We start from the raw sequence: 27,627 nt of genomic DNA, 5'->3' as shown, positions 1-27,627 counted from the left end.
AGGAGGAGTGGTCGACAGCGCCATATTTTTTAGATAACAGTGGGGGGTGCTGCAATTAGCTAGTGACAGGTAGAATACAATGTTAGGAAGGTAGAGATTTATATTCCGAATGTTTTTTTTAAGGATTTATAGGTCCAATCAAATGGTGAAGGAGAACGCTTACTAAATTTGTGATATGAAAATCCATGATTACAAAAAAAAAAAGTGGCACTCGAAATACTTCCACAATAGAAAGGTTAAAAATATACAATACCACAAAATACTGTATTGTTTTATCAAAAAAAAAAAAAAAAAAAAAAAAAAAAAATATGAATATAACCTTTATCTGTTTAAAGCATTCTTTACAATACATCTTTAAACTCTACAAGAGAAAGTGAATCATAAAACGCACCGCACGGGATCACAAGAGGGGGCAGAGATAAAAATGGAATAAGCCAGACATTGTTAAGCTGGAAATAGCTTTTTCAATGCTACTTTTACTAAAAATACCAAGTCAACACCAGGAACCAAAATAGCAGCCAAAACTATTGTTACAATAAGAGATCCAAGAATAGCTGGCTGGAAGAGAATCTTATTAGCCCAGAAATATTTTGCTTCTAACCCAGAGAAGACATAAAACAAAGCGTTCTACGTCTACGCTAACACTTAACAGGCATTCGTTTTTCTTTCAAGACACAAACATTGCAGTATGCCAGATATAACTGCCCTTTGTGTACTCGAGCACATTGGTTTTAATTAAAAATAAGTCACAGCTTACACAAGGCTTTCATTATCTTTCTACAAGTAAATGCAAGCAGTACTCCTAAAAATATGTTTTTTGTTTTTGAAGAGATATGGAACGGTTTTCATTGCAGGGCAAAAAATACGCCTCTAGTGGCTGTCTTCCTGAAAGCCACTAGGGGGTGCTTCTACTGCAACGAACGAGTTTGGCTCAGCTATGCCACGTTCGACGTCGAAGTCACCAAATGCGGATAACAAGTCTGCATTGGTATGATTCGATAAGAGAAGCATTTATTCCGATGTGTTTCTCAACCGCGACGTTTCGCTCTATGAGAAGTAAAAAACTAGTGATGTTGCGGAAGGCGAGTCAGGCAGCTGCAACGATGGTGTGCCAGAGCTGGAAACAAGGCATGTAAAACAAATTGTGGGAAAGGAACCTGTGTCACAGTAAAGATTATATAGTTAAAGCTATCACAACTAATGAATCCTTTATTTGTCCCTCTACTCCTCGTTTGCACAAAAAGGTAGGGACTACATTTTCTCATGAAGAGAGTGATCTTTAGCAAATTTTAGCGATGGGCGGAGTGTAAGCATGCAAGTTCCATTTTCATTGCTAAGCAGATTCCTCCGCAATCCATCAGTCAAGAGAATCCGGCAGAGGGCAAACTCAGGACATTATGGACAGAGAAGAACAAAATGGAGGCACCAAGGTATTAAGATCCGGTACAAGAAAGAAAAACAACAAAAAAAAACCCACAAATATAAATAAAGGGAAGTGACAGAGAGCATAACCATTAAGATGTAAGGGGCATGTAAAAAGAAAAACAAAGAAAGAAGAAGAAAAAAATGGTTTTACAGAGCCCTTACCCTTCCTAACAATTTTTCCTCCGATAGTTTGTCAGATCTTGCTTTAGAACACCCACAGAAGTCACAGAGCTGTGCTGTGCCTTACGAAGACAGACAGTAAACCTCGTTTCATTATGGGGTTTGCTGTTGGGGGAACGGGGACTTAACTATGAATGTCTATCCAGTGTTCAGGAATAAACTAAACTAGCAATTAAAAGTGGTTAAACAGATAACGACGTCATTTCCAAGGAAAACATAAAGTATGCGCTTGTATAAACAGATTCTGTCAAACACAAAATATATGTTCAGGTAGATATACCCATAACCTAGACACTGTGCAGCCGTAACTGTAAGTTACACGTTATACTTACCTGTAGGCCACCAAACGGTACTTTATCTGTACATTTGCTAGCCATTGGACTAGTACAATGTATATAGATCAAACCGGCCTTACAAAAGCATGTCTGTTTAACCCCTTAAGGACACATGACATGTGTGACCTGTCATGATTCCCTTTTATTCCAGAAGTTTGGTCATTAAGGGGTTAAAGCATAAAATAAATAAATAAATATATATATATATATACACACACACACATACACAGGCAACACACAGCCATTTTCACTTTTTGACTAAAACATCCATCACATTCAGCCAGACAGGGCGTTTGAGTCGAACAATTAAAAATGTCTATAAATATTTCCTTCAAACTTTCCCTCTATATTTATTGCAGATTATTAGGATCAGAGCAGATTTTCCTGTCACTGTATCCTGAGGATACGTTTTTCTGAAATTTCATTAGTTTCGAAGCGGAAATGAAGACGGCGGTGCTACGAGACTGGAATTTCATCTGATATGGATCCACCGGTATGTTGTGAGGCAAAATCTGGGGTTCAGTTGAGGCCAGACGGGTAATTACAAGAAAGAAAACACACTTATGAGCTTATTCAGAGAGCCGTGCCTCAGGGATCTCCCAGGATGCAGTGTGCTCACAGTATGTACAGACTGCACAGTGATATTCAAATGACAGCACTCCACGCTCCCGTCGTTTTTAAGTTTACATCTATTTACACAGATTGTCATGAATAACAGTCTGCTCCACGTAATAAATGCAAAACTAGACTTTTTAATAAGCAGCTCACCCAATATCCGACAATGAATGTTATGAATGTTTATTTTTACTGTTCAAATGGCTAAAAAAAAAAAAAGCATAGCATTCCATTTATACACTAGAATAGCTGGGAAATACGGGAATTTATATATATATATTTATTTATTTTAAAAAATCATCAATATGTTATTTGATATTAGGAATCTGAGACAAGTGAGTTGCAGGAGAACCTTCTCTACTTCACAGCAACTACAGCTCATTCAAGGTACCCAAGATCACATAATTCGATCTTGTGGCTCATGTTTCTAATACCTGTAGTTCCCAGATCACCTAATAGAGCAGTTGTGTAACTCAGTGTTGGGAGGACAGACAAATTGCAGCAAAAGCAGACATCTGTGCTATACTTTGGATGAAAAACAAGGCATTTTAGACCATATATAATAGGACAGCAGGCTTCCTTTGGGATCAGGCATGTGGTCAATGATTTTAAATACAACGCCAACATGTTCTCCCATCTCCTGATTGTGACCCTGTCAAGCATGGCAGGTCAGTAACATGAACCGTCAGGGCTGCTAGCACATGTTTAAATAGCAGGCAAAAAAAAAGAAAAAAAGCTATGCAATTTCCAAAAGCCGAGCACATTCTACTGGTTTCCATGAGCACAGCTCTACTTTAAGCGCTTCTTTTCCAAAACGGCTATAGACATTATAGACATCCCATTGTACTTGTACGATTTTATTTAAAACATGGTCTATAAACATCCGTTATAGAATGTCCCATAAAGATCTAACCAAGCAGGGAGACGTTCTCAGTAGAGAGATTAGCGCCAAGTAGACCACCAGACACTTGTTAGCGCTAACAGAAGCATCAGAAAGAGAGAGACTGCATAAATAAATAAATCTTGCGTTCTCAGAGGAGCCTCTATTTCTTTCACTGTCAAAGACCAGCTTCACCAATAATTACATTTGTTTATTTTTTAAAATTTCTGTTCATATAAAATTTCAAAAACACTATGCATACAACGTATCAAAATACAGAAAATAAAATAATATACATTGTGATTTGTGATGACCTATGAGTTGTCAAGAGAAACAATAGCTTTGGTTTTACCCTCTAGAGGGAGCTCTTGCACCTTTGAACTCGCAGTATATTCTGCTGTCTGCTCCATACGTGTTTAACACAAAGTAACAGCTTTTAAATGAATGGGCTTTTGCTTTCTATAAATGTCCTTACTCAGACTCACTGGCTGCAGTGTAAGCACAGTGTGCAGAGTAAATCGGTGGGAAAACAGGTCTGCCGAGTTGTGTATGATGCATAGCTCTGCTTACAATGCTCTGCAGGGATCACATCGCCTAAAAGTGGAGTCCACACCCCCACAACTCACCATAATGGTTACTGCATGCACTTTATATACCATGCCAGACCATTATCGCCAGGCATGGGACCAATCTGTAGGCCGCTAGGGATGGGACGACCCGTCTGTAGACCGCTAGGGATGGGACGACCCGTCTGTAGACCGCTAGGGATGGGACGACCCGTCTGTAGACCGCTAGGGATGGGACGACCCGTCTGTAGACCGCTAGGGATGGGACGACCCGTCTGTAGACCGCTAGGGATGGGACGACCCGTCTGTAGACCGCTAGGGATGGGACGACCCGTCTGTAGACCGCTAGGGATGGGACGACCCGTCTGTAGACCGCTAGGGATGGGACGACCCGTCTGTAGACCGCTAGGGATGGGACGACCCGTCTGTAGACCGCTAGGGATGGGACGACCCGTCTGTAGACCGCTAGGGATGGGACAACCCGTCTGTAGACCGCTAGGGATGGGACAACCCGTCTGTAGACCGCTAGGGATGGGACAACCCGTCTGTAGACCGCTAGGGATGGGACAACCCGTCTGTAGACCGCTAGGGATGGGACGACCCATCTGTAGACCGCTAGGGATGGGACGACCCATCTGTAGACCGCTAGGGATGGGACGACCCATCTGTAGACCGCTAGGGATGGGACGACCCATCTGTAGACAAGTGGGTTCCTTAGTGATGCCCATGTAATTGGAGAATATGTTAAATTGCAGTTATTAACATAGTACCTATGTAGATGGTTTACAAGTATTACATTTTAGATGACAATAACTATTGTGAGTCTCATTTACACAACACTACCAAGAATCCATAGCTGCAAGTTTAAGTGCTGCATAATCTGAAGGTCTGCCAGAGCTACTGATCTTTGTACTATCACGTATTACGCAAAACAAAATCTATAATATTCTGTAAGAATAAAACCAGAATGAAGGTGTCTTGTATTAGGTTTCCGAAGCATAGAAAATGTAGGATACTATGGAGCATTGCTGTGATCACATAGCACGTGGTCCTTTATTTTCGTTAAATCGTCAAACACCCAAATCTTGCACAGATAATCAAAGGAATTACACAATTATCACTACATAATCTCTATATCGACTTAACCCCATCATAGTGCCTTATTTTGACTTAAATCCTCTACTTGTGATCGGTATGATAAAAAGCATTGTTTTTAACGTTGGAAATAGATTGATAGAAAGTTTTCATCAATCTAGAACAAATCAATCTGGATTTATCACCGAACTATCTGTACGGAACATACTATTGATGAGTTCTACTTTTGTTTTCTTCGTATCCACTTTCCGCCCCGTAAGTCAATTATTTAGCACTTCCACCTTTCAACTTCATGTCTAAACAAATCGAGACTTTATTATCACTTGTACTGAAACTCTTGTTTTCCCACTTTTCCCACTTTTTTTATAATAATCTAGTATTTTTTTTTCCATCTAGGTATAATACAATTGTATATTAAATTGTACATTACAGTGATAATAGTCTATGTACAATTAAAAGTATAGATTAAAAACATTATTACAAACGTCAGCTGACTAGGAAATGAAAAGCTTATTGAATACCTGGACATGTAACAAACATGCTTCACAATATTTTTGTAAAATTATCACTCAGTAACTCTCTATACATCACAAAGAGTGACATGTATCTGATAGGACAATGCATATATTACATCATCCTTAAAGGGACCGTTCAGGCAAATAAATTAATCAAAATGAAGCTGGTTCACCTGGAGTTGTTAAACTGTTCCAGTGCCGAATTTCCCTGCCCCTCTGCTATATAGAGTTCTACAAAACAGTACGCTTTTGACGAATCAGGCAGCGGTGATTGGCTGAGAGTGGTTCATAAAACTGGCTTGAAAAAGTTTTTCACAATTTATTAAAAAATGACTTGGGTTTACGACACGGTAAACAATTTGCTAAAATAAATCCTCTGGTTTAAATATAGAACATTTTCTGAAATCTTATGCATTTATCATGTTTTTGACAGTCCCTGCAAAATGCACTTCGTAAAAGTGCAGAGGATATTTATCCCATAATAAAATGAGACATTTCTGGCACATGAATATGACAACTGCTAGCCTTATTAGGATAGATAGCTAGATAGATATTCTTAAACATTTGAGAATGAGGCCTGAAAAATCTAATTCAATGTAGAAATTAATATTATTGTATTTAACCTATCCTGTATATGAATGAATCCATCTTGGGTCTCTGTGAACCACTGATATAAGCTCCACCCTCTGGACCTGTCAGTCAACACAGAGAGAGAGGGGAGAAACAGAAAAAAATGTCCTCAAAGAATGAGTTGATACTTTTTAACACCCTGTAAGATAGAACAAAATATGAAACCTTTCACATATATATGTTCTACAAATGTTTTAGCTATAGAATACCAGAAAAAGAAAATATACCTTAAGGGTAAAACACAAAGTCCCATAATTAGTACAAGCACTTTTCTATCGATCACTGCAAATCCAATTCGTTGGCGATTGTAAGAAGAATAAATGAAACGCTTAAAAATGCAGAAGTGCATAGATCAATTAACAGGAATCAATGAGAATGTGAACTGCTCAGCACTTATCTAGAATGAATCCTCCACTGCTACATCAGCAGCCCCCATAACATAATAACATATGCAAAATAAGGCACCACTGACAAAGCATCGCTCCTCTTATTAAAGGAACACTCCAAACATCATAACCACTATGGCAAAGAGTAGGCTTGATATTGTCTTAAAAATGTGTTGCTGTGTACTGTAAATACTAAACACCAGACTCAGAGATTCCTTGTACAAACTGCAATTTCTTAGAGTTCTGGGCTACCGAAGTCACATGTGCGGGGGATGCCACCAGTGGGATTCCCGGCACACTAGTCCGAATATCTCATCAGGTGCAGCTTTTCAAGTAGACACGCTGCACATATAGATTCTGAATAGCAAAAGCGGTCATGGTGATCGGGGTAACCCCTTAAGCAAATTTACATGCTATGTCCAAGAGGACAAGTAAATTAGGACAAATTATTGAAGTTTAGGTCTGCAGTCCCTGCAAAATGCACTTTGTAAAAGTAGACAAAAAGCTGTGTGTCAGACCCACTTCCCAGGCAGGGCTGTGCATTATAGGTTTTGCAAGTTTCCCCTTTGAAGGCCCACCTGTCATTCGATTAATCCCAATATTGTGAGGTATGATTTAATAGTAGAATCAACCACTAGCTTTACTTAGAGGTTTACTTGTGCAAAAGTCACTGCACTAAATTGCATATAGCTCCATGGTATCCTGGGAAAATGGTAGCCACCATTGAGCTGAAGTGGTCTGGGTGCCTATAGTTGTCCTTTACGAATGTCCGATTTTAGGTACATTGATCGTGGTGCCTGGAGTGTCAATTAAAGGGCATTAACTCAATGAAGGAGGAGACGCCGCTCGGCACAGCTCAGCTTTTTGACGCTAATGCGCAATAGCCTCCCAATGCTTTTCTATGGGAAATCAGATAGGCTGAGGTCTTCAGTTTTGATTATCTCCGCCATGTAGGCAGAGCGAGGTGGGTCCAACTCACCATTTTTAATGTTAAGAGAGAGGAACGGGTACTTAGATTGGTATTTTACCACTATAGTGTGAGGAATACATGTTTATGTTCCTGATACTAGTGTTCCTTTAACAAACCTGGAAACATTTAGAGGTTTGATGTTTCCTTAGTTAATTTCTTGTGGATAACCGAGGAAGAGATCTCTACCGGATGCTGCAATTGACACAGAAAACAATGTGGTTACATCCACATTTAGATATCTATTCCCAGCCTGCTGTCGGGTCGATGAGGACAGCTCTAGCCGTGAATAGAATGCATTACCTACTGCCAGCTATACATTGCGATATTAACGACAACAAAAGCAGTTTTGGATTTTATATGGACATAATGTCAGATATCATTCTTCCTCTAAAATGATACTCCAAGCTGCTTAGCTTTTGTATACTGGTGGTGAGGAAAAAAAAAACTACTATATTCAATACATACATACAAAAAATAAAAAGGGTATTATGCTTTTGTTGAATAACACAAAGACTGATTTGAAGAAAAAAAAAAAATCTTTTGATATTGCAATGGTCTCTTTTTATGTTAACCTCTTCAGCGCTCAGCGCTCAGATGTTTAAAAAAATATATTTGTGTACCTTTATTATTACAGTGCCAACATATTTGGTAGCTCTTTGTAGTATATAATGATTATACATATAAAGATCGCTAGTCAGATTCTCATTTTATCGAAAATTAATGGTAGATCGAATATATAGAAGCTACATAGGAGACAGTGATACCTTGCCTCTTCTCCCATGCACACTAACAGAATAGTTATGGATCCAGACACTTTAATCTGGGACATGACTCCGACTGCGGAGGCGCCAGGTCACAATGGCGACTAGGAACTTTGTCCTGGCGCCTGAGATGTGTCAGCCCGTTCAGTGGAGGTGGCCCGGCGAGAGAGCGTGGAGGAAGTCTGCTGAGGGAGAATGCAGGCGGTCGAGTGAGAGAGCATAGAGGTGGCCCGCTGAAGTTGAATTCGGGTGACCCAGTGAGGGAGCATGGAGGCGGCCCGCTGAAGTTGAATTCGGGTGACCCAGTGAGGGAGCATGGAGGTGGCCCGCTGAAGGTGAGTTCGGGTGACCCAGTGAGGGAGCATGGAGGCGGCCTGCTGAAGGAGAGTTCGGGGACCCAGTGAGGGAGCATGGAGGCGGCCCGCTGAAGGAGAGTTCGGGAACCCAGTGAGGGAGCATGGAGGCGGCCCGCTGAAGGCGAGTTCGGGGACCCAGTGAGGGAGCATGGAGGCGGCCCGCTAAAGGCGAGTGTTCATGGACCCAGTGAGGGAGCATGGAGGTGGCCTGCTAATGGTGAATTTGGGTGACCCAGTAAGAGTGCATGGAGGCTCCCCACTGAGGGTGAATTCGGGTGACCCAGTGAGAGAGCATGGAGGCGGCCCACTGAGGGTGAATGAAGGTGGCGGGAAAAGGAAGCAGTTCTCTTCTTGCTCTGATCCCTCGTGTGTCCTGCAGTAATGCCAGGAGCAGAGATAGGGTGTCACTCTGGCCCTGGTATCACCAAACAGTGCTTTAGGGAGCAGTTGATGCTTTCCCTGGGTAAGGATCCACTTCAGCTCTTCTAAGGTAGTGAGGCTGGGTGGACTTAAATTTAAATAACAAAAAAAAAAAATATTTGTATGTGTGTGAGAAAATGTGTGTGTGTTTGTCTGAGAGTATTTGTCAGTGAGTGTGTGTCTGTTTAGGTGACTGCCTGTCCGTCCGTCCGTCCGTCCGTCCCCCCCCCCCCATGCTCACTGTAGCTGTCCCTGCCTCTATGGCTATGATAACCAATCTTGATGATCCCAGCTAAGCAAATACTTTCCCATAGGAAAGCATTGGGAGGCTATTGCGCAATCAATGCAACTCTATGGGGAACATACAGCACCTCCATGCTGAACGTAGGTCCTGCACACTGTGCAGCACTGACCCAGGACTCTCTAGTGGCTAACTAAGTGACTATCACTCGAGGTGTTCCTAGGCAGCAATGTAAACACTTCATTATCTCTGAAAAGGCACTGTTTACATTAAAGAGCTTGCAGGAACAGGTTATAGACACCAAAAATACTACGTTAACCTGTATTGGTCTCGTTGAAAATTAAGCTTTGTTTGGGGGGGTTAAAAAATGGTTTCAATGGCTCTCAAGGTGTTCTATAGGAGTGCTGGGCTGGTCAGGGCTAGCATGCATGCACACAGCGCTAACCTTACCCTTTTAAAAGCCTTAATGCCCTGGATTCCAAATGAAATGTGAAAAGGAGACACTACTCTTAAAAAGGCCAAAAATTACAGAAACATTTGCTAATGGCAAGAAGTTAGAGAAAATATACACAGACCCTGTACCAACACACTACAGTGAGGTTTGTTTTATTATTTGATTATTAGATGTATAGAAAGTGTAGTTTTTTTATGGTAAAAAGGACAGTACACGCTCACGAATTTGGGCATTGGTGCCCACGTGAAATTAGAGGGGTCCGGCAACAGCTGAACGCGCTGAACTTGCTGACTCAACCCTCTCCTGCCTGCTTTGTCCGAGGACTAGAAAACAACCAGGGACAATGTTTATGCTCTAGACAAAGTCCAGTTGAAAAGGAATCAAGCTTGACTGATCTTTGTACGGTGACCTGAAAAAACCCTACCCATGCAATTCAGAAGTCACCAGCTGTGAGCGATCAAACTGCACTGACAATTACACGGCAGGTCACCTTTCATTATTCAGAGCACCGCTCCTTATATATTAGACCTATACTTATTCAGAAAATTACCCTACATTAATATCCCTGCAGCTATTCCACAGCCGGTCTAGTCTAGGTTGCAGCTTGTGCACAGGAAGCTGTGATAATTGGGCTTTAGCTGATCGCTGGTAAGATGACGGGGTTACCCTATCCATAGTCAAGTAACCAAAAATAATAACAAAACACAAGGAACGTTAAGAAATCACAATAAATTTCATGTAAATATTCTGCCTTAATGATGGAATACATTACCATTAAATGTGCGCTACCAGCTCCCACATGATTATTTTAATTATCGGTCTTTATATAACGCCAACTTATACCGAGGCGCTGATAAGGGACAGAATTTAATAATACCGGAGATACACTGCAGGTGTAATATATAGATGAGGTCACGGTTATGATGTATTGGCGGTTTTGAGTTACGCATTCAGGATAAAATGGCGTTCATGCGATTGCATTACTCGTGAACATTCCAACATTAGAACTGGTGCACATGGAATATAATCTGCAATCCCCGTGGAGAGTTATGGGAACACCAGGATGGTGTAAATCATTTCCTGCTTTCTGCAGACCTTTATTTTCAGCAAATGCAGGAGCTTCAAATCTCCATATTTATTTTTCATTTTTATTATAATGTGTAGTTATTTTGCATTATCAGTGCATTGTAAAATGCATTAATGTAAAACCGTTCACTGGGGGACTATATTCAATGGTTTGGCCACACCTGGAAAACTATGCAAGTTAGAAAATAAAAAAATATGCGTGGCCCATTGTACAGCGCTATGGAGTTTGCTGGCGCTATATAAATAAAATAATAAATTTTTTTTTTTTTTTTTTTTTTTTAAAGAGGGGTGACAGGTAAACGCAGGCAAACGGAAGAAGGTTAGCATGTCCCTTTAATAAAATAAGATGCTGTTAAAATACAAAAATACTATGTGCACCATCACATTTAAACCTGTTCTTAATAAATCACAGCTTTATTGAGGATTGACAAGTTTCCAAAAAAATAAAACATACCAGTCTTAATAGATCTATCTGAACACAGAGAATATTGTTTTGGGCTTACTGGCGTAATACCAGGTAAATGGAAACTGTAGCTGTAGTGGTTATAGTTCAGCTGTATGCAGTTCCCTTGAAGGAACAAGAGGTTAAAGGTCAGCTCAAGTTGCCAAGAAAACAGAATTTACTGTATATAATCTTTTTTCGCTTGCTCCCCCCCACCCCTCCCATTTCCAGTCCCTCGAGTTGCATTTGGTCAAAGCAATATTTTCTGCAATTAAAGGTAGTGGGGTTATTTTGGATGGTTTTCTAATACTTTGTTTCTCGGTTGCAGGGTAAAATCATAGCTTGTTCTCTGTAGGAAGATTGTCTAGATAGCAATCCAATGGATTCAGGTTAGAAGGTGAAATAGTTTGTTCAAATAGCACCCGGTTTGTTTTTAGCTCTTTGGGGCATACAATCAAAGACCCTACAGCTTGCTGTAGGGCTATTACGCTATAAGTACCCAGGTGCAATTCCTAGTAATGGAGCAAACCATTTTGCAATGGTTTGCCTATTACCTGGGTCCTGACGTGGGGTGAGCCCCCTCTGACGTGGAAGATTGGCAAACAGGTCCCACAGAGCGACAGCTGAGCACACTCGGACAATAAATGGCCCTCTATGCAAACCTGCACAGAATGGATATTGGCGTGTCTGGAACTAGTTTCAGGATGGCTGATGATCGTACCGTAGATGGAGCTACACCTACAATACAATGTAAGGTTTCACATAATCCAAGCACCATAACCCCTTTAAAATAATGAAGTGGTAATGGTGTATAGAGTACCCATTAAGTAAGATTCTTTATAGAAAAATGGTCATTGTTTTTTATAACTGAAAATAAAATATTTGGGGGAGATTTATCCGTAGCAGCTCTTGCCTAGCAGATTCCATGCTGCCATTTTAAAATTGGTTAAGGTGCCTGACATTTAGCATTCTGGTGTTAAACTGCTTTTTAACTGTTTAACACACAAGTAGATTCCCCCAGTTGCCGGCCTGCATCTCCTCCTCTCCAGAGGTATTAGCCTGAATTCCTAAGTGGTAGCAATGATTTCATGGAGCTTGGTAAAATCTCCTTCCGACATGTATAGACCGTTACATGAATACATTATTTCTTAATTACATATTTGCCAATTGCTAGATAGAGGCTGCAAAATAAGACAGAGCTTTAAATTGAAGTATTCTGCATCGGTACCAAATATCTGCAGACAAGAAAAGTCTACCATTTGAGCTTAAAGACATGACTTCTAGCTTCAGATAGGCAGCGCAGGGTAGTGCTTTGGATCTAGAAGCCAGCAAAAAAAGTTAGGAGCCAGTTTTTCCATGTCAAAAATACAATTCTTAAAGGGACACTATAGTCACCAGAACAACTACAGCCTAATGTAATTGTTCTCTGTCTCTAACCTGTCCCTCCACACCTTTCAATGTAAGCTCTGCCTTTTCAGAGAAAATGGCAGTATTTACATTGTTGCCTAGTAACGCTTCTAGTGAAAGTCACTCAGATGGACTCTAGAGTGCATCCTGGGTCAGGGCTGCACAGTACGCAGCACCTACATTTAGCGCCTCCATGCTGTGCATGGAGGCGCTGAATGTTCCCCATAGAGATGATTTCATCCAATTCCGCTCTATGAGGAGATGCTGATTGGCGCAGCATGGCGTTTTGCCACACATGCACAATAGCCTTCCAATGCTTTCCTATAGGAAAGCATTGGATTGGCTGATATCATCAAGATTGATAAATCGCCTTCATGGACGCAAGGCCAGCTGTGGCAAGACCAGCACAGCAAAGGGGGGGGGTGGGGGAGGAAGGGGAGTAAAAACCCCTACCCATGTGATTGGAGGGGGACTGGTCACCTAAACACACACACACACTCTCACTGCAATAACAACACTCATCAAGGTGACCACCCAGCCTCCCTACCTGGAGCTGGAGAGGTTCGGTTTTCCCTGGGGTCCAGTGCGGCTTCAGTCCTCTCCCTGCAATGCTCCATAGAGCGTTGTTTAGTGATGCTGGGGCCGGAATGACATCATATTCCGGCTCCCGGCATCACTGAAGGACGCGCGAGCAGAGCAGGGAGGTTACAACTCTCTCGCGCATCTGCCTCAATATTCCAGCACGCCCATGCTCTTTATGAGCCGGCCGCCCGCCCGCCTCAACTCATAGGCAGGCGACCACCCCAGAGGCAACCTGGTGCCTGGGATTTGTCGAGCCCTGAGGTAGCGGATTACAGTCCAAAGAAAACCTTTAACCCCTTAAGGACCAAACTTCTGGAATAAAAGGGAATCATGACGTGTCAGACATGTCATGTGTCCTTAAGGGGTTAAAAGAAGCAACATCTTTATATCTGAAAGAGTACAAGAGAGAAAAAGAAATATCAGCCCTATCATGCTCTATATACTATGCCAGGGGTTCCCAATTATTTTTTCCCGTGGAACCCTTTGACATAGTGTATCAACATCGCAGATCACGATGTTAGGGTCGCTGAGCAGCTGGTGTGCTGAGCGTGCAGCCCCTGGGGTCCCTGGGGGCCTCTTAGTGATGCCAGAACCGGAGTGACGTCATATTCCGGCTCCAGAATCAGTGCTGTGCCCACTGCTCCCTCGCCCATTTTATGTTTTTTCAACTTTTGGCGGAACACCAATTGGGAAACGCTGTGCTACGCTATTCTCTATAACCCTCTTGTCATCTAAAGACATATCAGTCTTTTTAGAAGGGATACAAAGGTCAGAAATTGACTGCCAGTAAACCAACTTGGTCTAGTTCAGAAATCAATCTGGTTTATATAACAGTGCTAAATATAAAAATCCAATGGTTACAAATTTTACAGTACAAATCACAAACCCTTCAAGAGAGATGAATAGAGCAAATATTTTTGTGCATAGAATATGAATCAAGTAATTTCTATACATTTTAAAATGCTTTTTCTGTATTGTATTTAAAAAAAAAAAATCAAATTTTAACAAAAATCTTATTCAATAGTAAGAAGGGCTGTTCTCGGGTACCACTGGCAACAAAGGGCTTAATAAGATTATAACCTCTGCTATGGGTGGATACACAGTCCATCATGAAGGCAGCTCTACAATCCCCATCATTGGGAAGAGTGTAAATATCACATATTACTTTCAGTTCAGTGGTACAGGCCACATTTCAGGCCTCTGTCCAGTTGTCCCAGACTTGTTCTCTAGTGCCCTGCTTCTGTAGATCAGAAATTGATCTGTGGTGGCGCGGACTCTGCGCGGGCCGGGCCGCAACACCTGGCGGCAGGCACCTGGTCGCAGGGCTGTGACCCCTGCGACCGCAGTATGTACGCCAGTGCATGCAGATACACATACACTTAAAGGACCACTACAGATACCCAGATCACATCAGCTCAATGAAGTGGTCTGGGTGCCAGGTCCCTCTAGTTTTAACCCTGCAGCTGAAAACATAGCAGTTTCAGAGAAACTGCTATGTTTCACTGAAGGTTAATCCAGCCTCTAGTGGCTGTCTCCTTGACAGCCGCTAGAGGAGCTCCGGCGATTCTCACTGAAGATGCTGAACGTCCATAGGAAAGCATTGAGTAATGCTTTCCTATGGGCGGTTTGAATGCGCATGCGGCTCTTGCCGAGCATGCGCATTCGGAGCTGAGAGGCGGATCGGGGCAGAGGGATCCCCAGCGCCAAGGGAGTCTGGCGCTGGAGAAAGGTAAGTGCTGAAGACACACACACACTCTCACAAACAGACGCATACACACTAGCTAACAGACACACATTTACTGTAGGGATCGACCGATTATCGGATTTACCTATATAATCGGCCAATATTCCGTATTTTCGGCAATATCGGTATCGGCCAATAGAGATACCGATATTGCCGATAATACCTCCCAGGACCACCATGCTCATTACAAGCCCGGCGGTCCTGGGGAGGGGGCGGGCAGCAAGCGTTTACTCACCTCCCAGCAGCTCCTCCAGCTCCCCAGTGTAAATCTCGCGAGACCCGCGGCACACTGGCCGCGAGACTTACACTGGGGAGCTGGAGGAGCTGCAGGGAGGTGAGTAAACGCTTGCTGCCCGCCCCCCCCCCCCCCCCCCCCGCACAAAAACTAACACACCCTCTAACACACCCACATTTTTTTAAAAAAATTAATCCCCCAGCCTCCTTACCTTTTGGAGCGCTGAGGGGATTCCCTGGGGTCCCCGGGCAGGCTGGCTGGCGAGTGCGCGAGGGAGCACTCTCCGCCCAGCTCCCTCGCGCACCGCGTACTGATGCCGGAGCATCAGTATGATATCATATTCTGGCTCCGGCATCAGTGCGGTGCGCGAGGGAGCTGAAGAGGGAGCACTGACGCGACCCCGGTATGTACGCCACTGATGCCCAGCCCTGTGAATTGTATTGGTATCTCCTTATTGTCCTGGGTTCTTTGGATTGTATGGGTATCTATGTATTGTACCAGTCTGTATTAAATGGGAACTACTATCAGGAGTGAAGCACATGAAATTAACCCCTTAAGGACACATGACATGTGTGACATGTCATGATTCCCTTTTTTTCCCCAGACGTTTGGTCCTTAAGGGGTTAAAGGGACGCTGTAGGCACCCAGACCACTTCAGCTCATTGTTTACATTGCAGCTCTAAGTCTGCCCTCAGTGGTTGTCTATCAGACAGGCCCAGGGGGCGCTTCCGGAGTCATAACGACTTTTGGTCCGTTATCGGACGCTGGATGTCCTTGCACACTTCATGAGGGCCTCCAGCGTCAGATTTTTCTCTATAGAAAAGCATTGATTCAATGCTTTCCTATGGGGAGGTCTAACGTGCCTGGCATTTGCCACGCATGCGCATTAGACCCCGCTCGTCGCGAGAGAGAGGGGGGGCAGAGCTAAGGATAAGGCGCTGGGATAAGGTAAGTTAATAAAGGGGTTTTAACCCTTCATTTACCAGGTAGGTGGTGGCGCGAGGGGGGGGGGGGAGGAGAGAGTGCCCGGAATACAGCTTTGTATTCCTGGCACTACATTATCCCTTTAAGTGGACAGATGCCACAGGACATAAGATGACGGCTACAGAGTTAAAGGGTGGAGTCAAATTCTTGGAAAGGAGTCTGGTACCCACCATCTAAAAATGCAGTAACAAGAATGGGATGAGATGTCAACAAGATGACACACAGAGCAAGAGACAAGTCTGAAGTGACAGGATGATGAGGTGGGAAGTATGGAGCAGGAAATTATTTGGTGCTACATTCAGCAATTTCATGTAAGCCCTGGCCCTCCACAGGAAATGAGTGGCACCCCTGTATTAAAAGGTTTGCGTAATGTAAAACTACAGACAGAATACACACACTGTATACTATTTATATCTGTGTATTTAACCACCACACATCTTTTAGCTTTCGCTAATTTTAAAGTATGCCAGAAGTATTTTATATTCCAACTCAATGGCGCTCACCATTGCCACAACTGTGGCGTTTAGTCACATCTAAAAGCAAGGTCAGTCAAGGTCGCACTGACAGCGACTCTGGGAGAAAAGAATTCGTGCCATGAATTATGATCATGCTAATACTTTTGTAACTCGGATACCATTTACGCCACTGTTGCAGCTGCTAATGCTAATGTTAATACAGATTTGTCTTCACCCCTAGAGTGCTAGGGGAGGGTGGTGATCACTTAGCCCCATAAAATAATTTATTAGACTAACCTTTAAGATACCCTAGTTTATTGTGTTTTCATTGTTTAAAATTAAATCTAACCAAAAATTCACATAAAGTGGGCAGGGCCCTCGTCACCAATTGTTCCTGTGTGTCATCTATGTTTTGTTAGAATTAAATGTTTGTCTTTGTTTCCTATTGTACAGTGCTTTGGGATATGTTGGCACTATATAAATAATTGTAATAATATTTCTGGTTCTGCATGTAAAACACTGAAAGCACTTCAGCAGATTATTATTATATTTATATAGCACAACAAATTACGCAGCGCTTTACAATGGGTGGACGAACAGACATGTAGTTTTAACCAGACAAGTTGGACACACAGGAACAGAGGGTTTGATGATCTTACATGCTAGAGGGAGTGGGGTATAGTGACACAGTAACAGAGGGATTGAGGGCCTGCTCAGTGAGTTTACATGCTAGAGGGAGTGGGGTATAGTGACACAGTAACAGAGGGATTGAGGGCCCTGCTCAGTGAGTTTACATGTTAGAGGGAGTGGGGTATAGTGACAGTAACAGAGGGATTGAGGCCCTGCTCAGTGAGTTTACATGTTAGAGGGAGTGGGGTATAGTGACACAGTAACAGAGGGATTGGGGGCCCTGCTCAGTGAGTTTACATGCTAGAGGGAGTGGGGTATAGTGACACAGTAACAGAGGGATTGAGGGCCCTGCTCAGTGAGCTTACATGCTAGAGGGAGTAGGGTATAGTGACACAGTAAAAGAGGGATTGAGGACCCTGCTCAGTGAGCTTACATGTTAGAAGGAGTGGTGTATAGTGACACAGTAACAGAGGGATTGAGGGTCCTGCTCAGTGAGTTTACATGTTAGAAGGAGTGGGGTATAGTGACACAGTAACAGAGGGGTTGAGGATCCTGCTCAATGAGCTTACATGCTAGAGGGAGTAGGGTATAGTGACACAGTAACAGAGGGATTGAGGGTCCTGCTCAGTGAGCTTACATGCTAGAGGGAGTGGGGTATAGTGACACCGTAACAGAGGGATTGAGGGCCCTGCTCAGTGAGCTTACATGCTGGAGGGAGTAGGGTATAGTGACACAGTAACAGAGAGATTGAGGGTCCTGCTCAGTGAGCTTACATGTTAGAAGGAGTGGGGTATAGTGACACAGTAACAGAGGGATTGAGGGTCCTGCTCAGTGAGTTTACATGTTAGAAGGAGTGGGGTATAGTGACACAGTAACAGAGGGATTGAGGGTCCTGCTCAGTGAGTTTACATGTTAGAAGGAGTGGGGTATAGTGACACAGTAACAGAGGGATTGAGGGTCCTGCTCAGTGAGCTTACATGTTAGAGGGAGTGGGGTATAGTGACACAGTAACAGAGGGATTGAGGGCCCTGCTCAGTGAGCTTACATGTTAGAGGGAGTGGGGTATAGTGACACAGTAACAGAGGGATTGAGGGCTTGCTCATGAGTTTACATGCTAGAGGGAGTGGGGTATAGTGACACAAAAGGTAAGGGAAGTATGATAGAAGTAAATTGGTAGAATAGTATTCAATGAAGGCTTAGTGAGGGGATTTTTTTTGAGCCATTAGCAGTTTAATTGATATGCTTTTTTGAAAAAGTGTAAAAGTGTAAACCAGGTGAGTGTCTAACGGAAAAAAAGCAGATGTCATCAAATGCTCTGTTTTTTCAGATTTTCTTTGTGATTGGTGTTCATCTGAAAGACCCAGCGACAGGACAATATTACAAGGTGACAGTTTTACGTGACGTTTATTTACAAGGTAAAAGGGCTGTGTAGTTTAAGAATAAAGTCACTGGCTTTGTATCTCAGCAGTGAGACACTTCAAAACAGTTTGCTGTTCCTCCGTTTTGTCACCTTTTTCTCTTGATCCACAAGTAAAGAATGACAGAAAATAAGTCTTATCCACAGGTTATTTTGCGGCAATATCTTGCAATATCTTGTTGTATGAGCTTGGTGGTAAATAAGCTGGACAGACTAGGCAGGAATGAAGGAGTCAAGGGGAACGAAAACAAAAAAAAAATATAACGAAAAGACATTTCCAACATCATATTTTTTTTTTAAACTTGATTTTACAGAAAGGTTGCCAACCACGGCGTTCCAACTTATCTTAAGACTACATATCCCAGAATCCTCTGTTAGCAAAATGTGCTATACCTAGTAAAAGAAACATAATTTAGATTTAATGCTGGAGAGGGCCAAGCCAGACTTTGAAATGTGTCAAGTTGGTTCTGATTAACAGTGGTTATTTATTGCTTGGAGTAATGGAAAGCACAGCAGAGGGAACCAGCCAATAAGGACCAGAAAGAGACCATCATTTGATTTATTGCCTCTTGGATGATGCTTATAGATTTCGTTTAAAAAATAAAAAAAAATCCATTAGGATAAAGGGACAGTAGCAGCTAAAAATGAAGTTGGATTATTAGCTGCAGGCTGACCGTACCCATGAACCTGCACTTGATTCAATCCCAGGCAGCCATGAACGGGAACATGGCAACATGCCATGTTTTTATGTTACGTTTTTTATGTTCTAGCGTTCCTTAAAAGAAGCACCATAACCACTACGGCAGGCAGATTTTTGTTCAATCCTTCTCATAGACAAATAATTGAGGACATAGGGTGCCTTTAATCACTGCACTCTGCCAATCCGATGCTTCTCACATAGAAACGCTGAATTTAGTGCTTCGTTGTAAGAAGTATTGGCGGCGCCCGGCACTATCATGCTGTGTGTGATGGCAGTGAACGCCTTTGGAAGGCCTTAATTAAAGAAGGGCCTCTAGTGGCCAACTGCCCGATAGCCACTAGAGGCATGTTCGATAAAAAATGTTTTTGTTTTTTTTTTAAATGGCAGCATCTATGCACCACAACCACTTCATTTTAAGACAGTGGTTTTGGTGCTTAGAATACCTCTTGCAGTATTATAGAATCTAAAATAGTTTGCACACTTAACCTGTGAGCACAGCGGTATAGACGTCAGCTTAAAGAACACAGAGCAAAGCTACATCTGATCAAGTTGTCTTCACTTTGCGTCTTCCCAGTTAGTTATATTGAAATAATTTCCACTTTTTAAAAAAGGTAGAGGACTAAAACATCCCACTACATGTATGTAGTATGTGTATGTTACATATACACTTAGTTTTCAATGGGAACACACACACACACACATACAGAAGTCAAACTTCACAAAACCAAACTAAATCGACTGAGATGTTAAAACAAATTCATACACTTTGAGCCTATAAATATTTCAACGGCGGCAATCTGAATTACAAAGATCTATTTCATCGCTCTCAGCTAATTTTAAGATCAGAGCAGGAAAATCAAGCACTGTTTTGAGAAAACTTTCACCCACTGAACATCTCCACAGATTACACAGTGTATATCAGCAACTCTTAGCAACTGCAAAAAACAAACAAAACGAAAAACAAATACAATTTGCAACTCAAAATACATCCGGAAAATTCCATATAGTCGTTTAATAAAATCTACCATCTAATAAAACGCAGATTCCATTCCAATGTTTCTTGTTCCAGTCCCTTCTCGTGGAATAAAAGGTTGGTTATCGAGTGGAAATTTAATTTCAGTGGTTTTGTATTTTTAAGACATTTCTTTACAAGTTGTTGGTTTTTTTTTTTTTTTTAGCTGCAAGAGAGCAGCACCCCCCTCCCCATACTTTCCAACTGAGAGTATCTGTCCAGCTAATGTAATCCTTTAGTACTGCCTAGCAACAGTTATACTGCGCACCCCTGAGGATTCAATGCACTCCAACAAGTATTGTCCAAAAGCACAATGAAAAATAGGCATTGCTTGGTTTTCTCAGTGAACAACTGCTGACTGTGAAACATTAATTCAGACAGAAAAGTATCTTCACACAGGGAATCAAATCCCACGAGGCTGTAAGAATGAGGAATATGGTCCAACCTTAAGTCATTTAACCAGTACATCCAAATCAAAATAATCAGGGATTTTACTTTACAGTCCTTAATAAAAAAAAAATGTAAAAAAAAAAAAAGTTTTAAAAAAAGTTTTTAAAAAAAAAGTTTTTTTTCTTTGAGCCAAAAAAAAAAAAAAAAAAAAAAATCAGACATATTGGAAGCAGCAATTAATAACAAAAGTGTACCAAAGATGAAGAAGCCCTTACACAGCTATATGGAGATATTTAAATACATAAGGCATGTGAAATTAATTTGCTGCAGAGATACATAAATCGAAATGTATACCTAAACATTGGTGTAAGTTTACAATAGTACCCGCAACTTAGTAAATAGGGGTGTGGAAACAAAGTCGACAGTTTGATGCCCAATTGTTAGCTAATTATTGCTGCAAATTTTGTGTATTTATTTCCTCATCTGCTGCTTCTTTCGTGCCCTAACCATTATTTTTGAATACACACAAAAAATTTTCAGCAACACAATGGATCTATCTGCCCTGAAACTGTTCTATATCACTCCGTTTTTGCCCGCCTTTCTAAATGACAGTCTTCTGAAACATTACTTTGCAGGAGGTTCCTAGTTGAAACATGGAATAGAGTATATGTCATTAGTTGACTGCTCCAAAGTACCGTAAATAAGAATTGTGGCCAGAGAGTCTCTTGCAAATGAAAGTTATCCACCCCACTTCATAATAAAGAATTTAAACCAATTGGTTTATTTTCCTATTATCTAAATTTGGCTGAACCACATACAATTTCACAATAGGATTTGGTAGTCAAACGATGGCCTTTATTTCACTTTATGTTGGGTCACTTATCAACAGTTTATTACAGATTCTGTACAGAAAGTATCTTAAAGGAAGAGAGCAGCAGAAATGCGAAAAAATATGATATACTATATAAATACACACTTAAAAAAAAAATAAGAAGAAAAAAAAATTATATATATATATATATATATTCAGTTTCTAGAAGGCATAACCACCATAGTTCAAGAGGAAAGAAACTATAATCAATATAATTTTTTTTTTTAATAAACAAAACCATGCAACCATCTACATGTATCTGAGTTACAGGAGTTCAGATCCACTATATAAAATGCCAATGTTGCATATTTTTTTTTAGCAAACCTGTATTCCAAACACTATAGTGTTCTTCTAAGTGTTTAAACTCCTTCCCCCCTCATTTGTAAAAAAAAGTTTTAAGCATCTTGTAGCCCTCGGTACACCAGTCTCAATCTTGTCTTGGTTATTCAGACGAACAGCCTCAAAAGGTCGTCAGGAGGAGAAACACAAGAGGTGTGTTAACCTTGCAATTATAACAATGTCTACAGTGGTCCTTTAAAAAAATAATTTTGCAAGTGTTATAATGGAACAAACCAGAAGAAACCTTTCTGGACCGTTTTAGACTGTCCGCAGTAAATTACTCCTATTTTTCTTAGGAAAGTTTTACTTAGGAAAGGACTCTGCATCCCTTAGACTGGTTGCCTTCTCTAAGGAACATGACAATATTTTTATCACATCACATAACGACATAGCATCGAGGCGCCAACAACTAACAGCTTGTTGTTATACCAAAAAGGCAAACAATTCATACGATGCTCAGAGCAGATCCCAAACAGAGCCATGTGACACACAAAGCTCCCATGCCTAATTATCTACAAGATTTTCGCTCTCAAATGTAGGTGCCAGGCAGACGGAGGAGGACACAGGGAAATTTCATTGTGATACCAAGCAGATGGTGGATTCAGGGAACAGTCAGGGTGATGCAGGGACTGAAGAGAATTCTACAATTATGCAGAGGAATAGTGGGGAGTCTTGAATGTTCAAAGAATACAGACTCCTTCAATCTCCTTTAGAAAGCCACCGAACATAATCTACCTATTAACAAATCCAATGTTACCTTTCCAAAATATTCACCCCAATCCCAAGGTTTGGTCACATACATCTTACTGACTGCCTGTTATCAAAAACACGGTTCAATGTATTTTGGATGCCATAAGTTAAATTGTGGAATTAAACTCTGGAAAATCCGCAGAAATGAAACCCAGCAAAGATCTCCTCTTCCACTGTATGAGTGCAACTCAATGGGTTAACGGCATTTACCACCACTTCAGACAGATATATGGTGGTGGCCGCACTACTCGTTATTACAGGATCAATATTGATTCTGACCAGAACTATTAATAACAAAAAAAGCTGACATACTCCAAAGACGTGCAACAGGTTTTCAATTAAGTTTCACTAACTTAAAGGGACACAACTTCTGAAGTTTAAAATCCTAAAACAATTTTTTTTAGATCACTCTTTAGTAGATACAGCACCAGAAAAAAAAAAACATTCAACCATTTAATTATGCCTTTTTTTTCCCTCCAACTGGGGGTATACCTAAAAAAAACATGCAACCATTTAATTATGCCTTGTTTTTCCCTCCAACTGGGGGTATACCTAAAAAAAACGCTTGCAAAACATGCAGATCTCTTGGCTGCAGCTTTTGTAAGCCCTCCCCTTCTTACCCACTCAAGTCTTTCTGCAGCTGTCCAATCACATATTTCCCAATGTACCGCAAAAGAAAGTCGTTGCAAGGCAGGTGTTCTGAGCAATTGCTATCTCTGAGTCTACTGAGCTAACCAAACCAGGAAGTAACCGGGCCGGTTGTCTGATTGACAGCCAGGGGGTGTAACAAGGCCAATTTCTACTGAAATCTACACATTTTGTAAAATGAAAAAAATAGGACACACTCTACACACTCAAAGCACTTTAACCCCTTAAGGACCAAACTTCTGGAATAAAAGGGAATCATGACATGCCACACATGTCATGTGTCCTTAAGGGGTTAACACTCTAAACTGTTTTATGTGTGTAGAGTGTCCCTTTAAAGTTTGGGAAATGTCTTGGACGAGTTTTTTTTATTTTTATGGAATTAGAAAGGACACCAACCTAATTAGTTATCTGGAGTCACAGGGTTGATTAGACCTAGTTACAGTAAGATCAGATACATTGGTTCAAAACTACATTTTAGGTTTTGTATCATGTTTAGTATGCATTAATTGCCCCATATAAACTGGGATTTATACACCTAAAGAGGCTAGGCCTAACAAACTGAGATTAACCAAAAGTGTAACAAAGAAAGCCCCTAATTCAATTTCAGAGCCCAGACAGAATTGCATTAAATTATCACTTCCTTCTCCAAAGGCTCTCTTGGGACAGAAAATACTGTTACTTCTCAATGACATTAAACGCTAATGTTTTCTGCTAATTTCTCTGTTTAATCTTTTTGTTTTGTACCGTTTGTTATATCTTTTCAAATGTGTGCACTGTGACTATTTTTGCTCATAATAAAATATCCCATTATTAAAGTTCTGCCTTTTTTGCTATATAATGGATGATACATCTATAATAGTACTTTTCTATGCTACTTTTTTTTTTTTTAATTTAAATTTAGGTGGGGTAACCCAAGACCCAATTTTCAAATTGTTCTTGTGATGGCAGCTTTTATGTCAGACTAAGAGTGAATAGCATTAATGGGAAAAATGTTTAGACCTAGTGCAGACAAAAGGTGATTTTTATCATCAGCCATTGAACCAACTCACATGCTCCTGACACTCACAACACCCCTCACATCCATTTATTGAATTAACCTCCTCAAGCATCATCTTAATAACAACAGACATCAAATTCATCAAAATATAAAATAGTCCTTAAATGTTATCCTGCTATACAGGTACATCATCTCTTTAAAGGGACACTTTAGCCACCAAAACAACTTTAGCTTTCACACAGCTTTTGTGTGACTGCTCAATTCTGTCATTTAGGAGTAAAATCAGTTTTGTTTCTACCAATGCATTCAACAAAATGGTTTAATTTGCAATTAGATGTAAGTTAGTTACTTTAAACATTTTTATCTTCTGCTCTGTAAAACAGAGGAGACTCCTGTGGGATCTAAAACTAAAACGGAGCAGGCAGATACAAAATTCTAAATTAAACAGACTGTGCCATAAAGGAAGATTAAAGGACCACTCTAGGCACCCAGACCACTTCAGCTTAATGAAGTGGTCTGGGTGCCAGGTCCTTCTAGGGTTAACCCATTTTTTCATAAACATAGCAGTTTCAGAGAAACTGCTATGTTTGTGAATGGGTTAAGCCTTCCCCTATTTCCTCTAGTGGGTGTCTCACTGACAGCCACTAGAGGCGCTTGCGTGATTCTCACTGTGATTTTCACAGTGAGAGCACGCAAGCGTCCATAGGAAAGCATTATAAATGCTTTCCTATGTGACCGGCTGAATGCGCGCGCAGCTCGTGTCGCGCGTGCGCATTCAGCCGACGGGGAGGAGAAGAGGAGGATCGGAGGAGGAGAGCTCTCCACCCACCGCTGGAAAAAGGTAAGTTTTAACCCTTTTCCCCTTTCCAGAGCTGGGCGGGAGGGGGTCCCTGAGGGTGGGGGCACCCTCAGGGCACTCTAGTGCCAGGAAAACGAGTATGTTTTCCTGGCACTAGAGTGGTCCTTTAAGCATTAGATCTCTCTTTACAGGAAGTGTTTAGGAAGGCTGTCATGTCACATGCAGGGAGGTGTGACTAGGGCAGCATAAACAAAGTGATTTAACTCTTAAATGGCAGAGAATTTGCAGTGAGACTGCAGGGACATTATCTCTACACTAAAAAGTTGTATTGGTGACTATAGTGACCCTTTGACAAATCAAACAAATGTCTTTCATTAATAACATACTTTGTAATTTTAAAATAGAGCTGTGGACAGGTGATCAACCAACATCATGCTATACACAGCTACTACATTGCAAATGGATTGAAACAATACAGCATTATGTCACAGTCTGTCTTAGGACTGCAGAGAGCACACACAGACTGCGTGCTGACTCTTTGGACACTCTTTTGCTCTCCATAAGAAACATTGAATTGGTGGATAAGGATGATTGTGTAATTATTACAATGCACATTCACAATGACGTATCTCATGGTTTTTGGATTTATAATTCAGAACACTAAGAACATAATGGTTTATCTGCTAAAGATAAAATTGTGATGAATAAAAAAAAAACAAATTACAAAACATAAAAATATTGCTGGAAAACAGCAGAACAGACTATTTCAATGTAACTATTTTAACTGAAATTTTAAATTTGGTTTTCAGTTCACTATATTTCTCGGTTTAGTGAATGACTTATCCATCAGCCCAGAATACAAATTCTTCTAATAAGACAGTAAAAAGTAATAGAAAGCGGACACTTCATAAACTCGTAAATTAACAAGGAAACTGCATGTTTCAGGCTAAATAGCAAAGATCTAAGTGCGGCCATTATATAAGGCAATTCTGGTTTATTTTAAAGTTGGGGGGGCGGAATTAAAGTGTGTTGTGAACAAAAATGATAAAAGAAAAACACTAAATTCGTGAGATAAAAGTTATTTGTAAACTATGCTTTTAACTGAATCCTACATGAAAAAAAAGGTTTAGAGACGAGAATCGTATGGTAGACATCAGAAAGTTCCATCTTCCAGCTGGCCAAACACATTGCAGAACTAAAAACCTAACAAAAGCAAGAACAGATGTTAGAGGGGGATCAATCCAGAATGCTGACCGGGACATGTCAGTCTAGAGTCATCGAGAACTGTATAAAATCAAATCATGAAAGTGGAATCACAAATAATATGTTTCCACACTTCATAAACACAGCATTGATATGATGGATAGGAAAACAGATGTTGAGCTGTCTAGTGTCATTTGTAATAGATGCGAACACTACACCCTAGTACGGTCATGGTTGGAAATCGGGTTATTGAAAGGAAGGGGGGGGGGGAGGGGGGAGGAAATATGCAAATGTGAATCTGTGAGAAACAAGGGAGGGGAATTAGTCATTTTCCTAGGAGGGAGAAATCCCAAAGGGTAAGTTGACATAGCTGAAAGGGGGAAAGGGGTACCGTCTGAAAAAGAAAAAAGTTTTTTTTTTTATTATTTTTTTTTTTAAATAAAACACAAATTCAATAAAAAGTGTAAAGTTTCCCAGGGCTTGTGACACAAGCATGGCTGTCCGGACTGGGAGGGGAAAAGTCAGGAAAGATAGAGTCCATATGGTGTGTTATTCTACTTTTTATTAAAAGAGAGGCCTCCATTCCTTTGCAGATGGGGATGATTTACAAGCCATTTTAAGATGCTAAAAAAGCAGAAAACAATAAAAAAGGGTTTTATGAAAGTCAGAACCATTGTTGGGCGTGCAAGGCATCAGTCAGTAAATAAAGATCTTTATCAATATCAATGGTGAACAGCACCATCCCCCAAGCAGAAAGAGTGTTCAACACATTCCATTAAAACCCTTTTCTTCTAAAAAGATATAATAGCACGCCTGTCACCAAGGGGACCTTTACATGGATCGTTATGGAATTAATGGGGGGTAATCCACACCACAATCTGTCACGGTAACATTTAGTCTTTTTTTGTTGTTGTTTTTCATTATCATTATTTTTGACCCTTTACAAGGGATTGGGCACATTTCATTTTCACTGTAACATCAAGTCTAACAAAGTAATATCTCGGCCTGTACATCTCCTTACTGGCTCTTTCATTAACCGGCTGTTTATTATTTTTAATGCTATTTACCTGTACGGAGGGTTTATGAATAAGGATAAGCTTTTAGGAT

General features: G+C 41.0%; 1 protein-coding gene across 1 annotated transcript in view; it reads right to left on the bottom strand.

Moving 5' to 3' along the window:
- ACVR2B (activin A receptor type 2B) overlaps positions 1-27,627 on the bottom strand; it is a 148,810-nt gene that overhangs the window by 42,752 nt on the left and 78,431 nt on the right. The window lies entirely within an intron of this gene.

The sequence above is a fragment of the Pelobates fuscus genome, chromosome 4 (genome assembly GCF_036172605.1).
Source record: "Pelobates fuscus isolate aPelFus1 chromosome 4, aPelFus1.pri, whole genome shotgun sequence".
In the NCBI taxonomy this organism is placed as follows: Eukaryota; Metazoa; Chordata; class Amphibia; order Anura; family Pelobatidae; genus Pelobates; species Pelobates fuscus.
The sequence above is the reverse complement of the archived record's forward strand: the minus strand, read 5'-3'. Positions and strand labels throughout refer to the sequence as shown.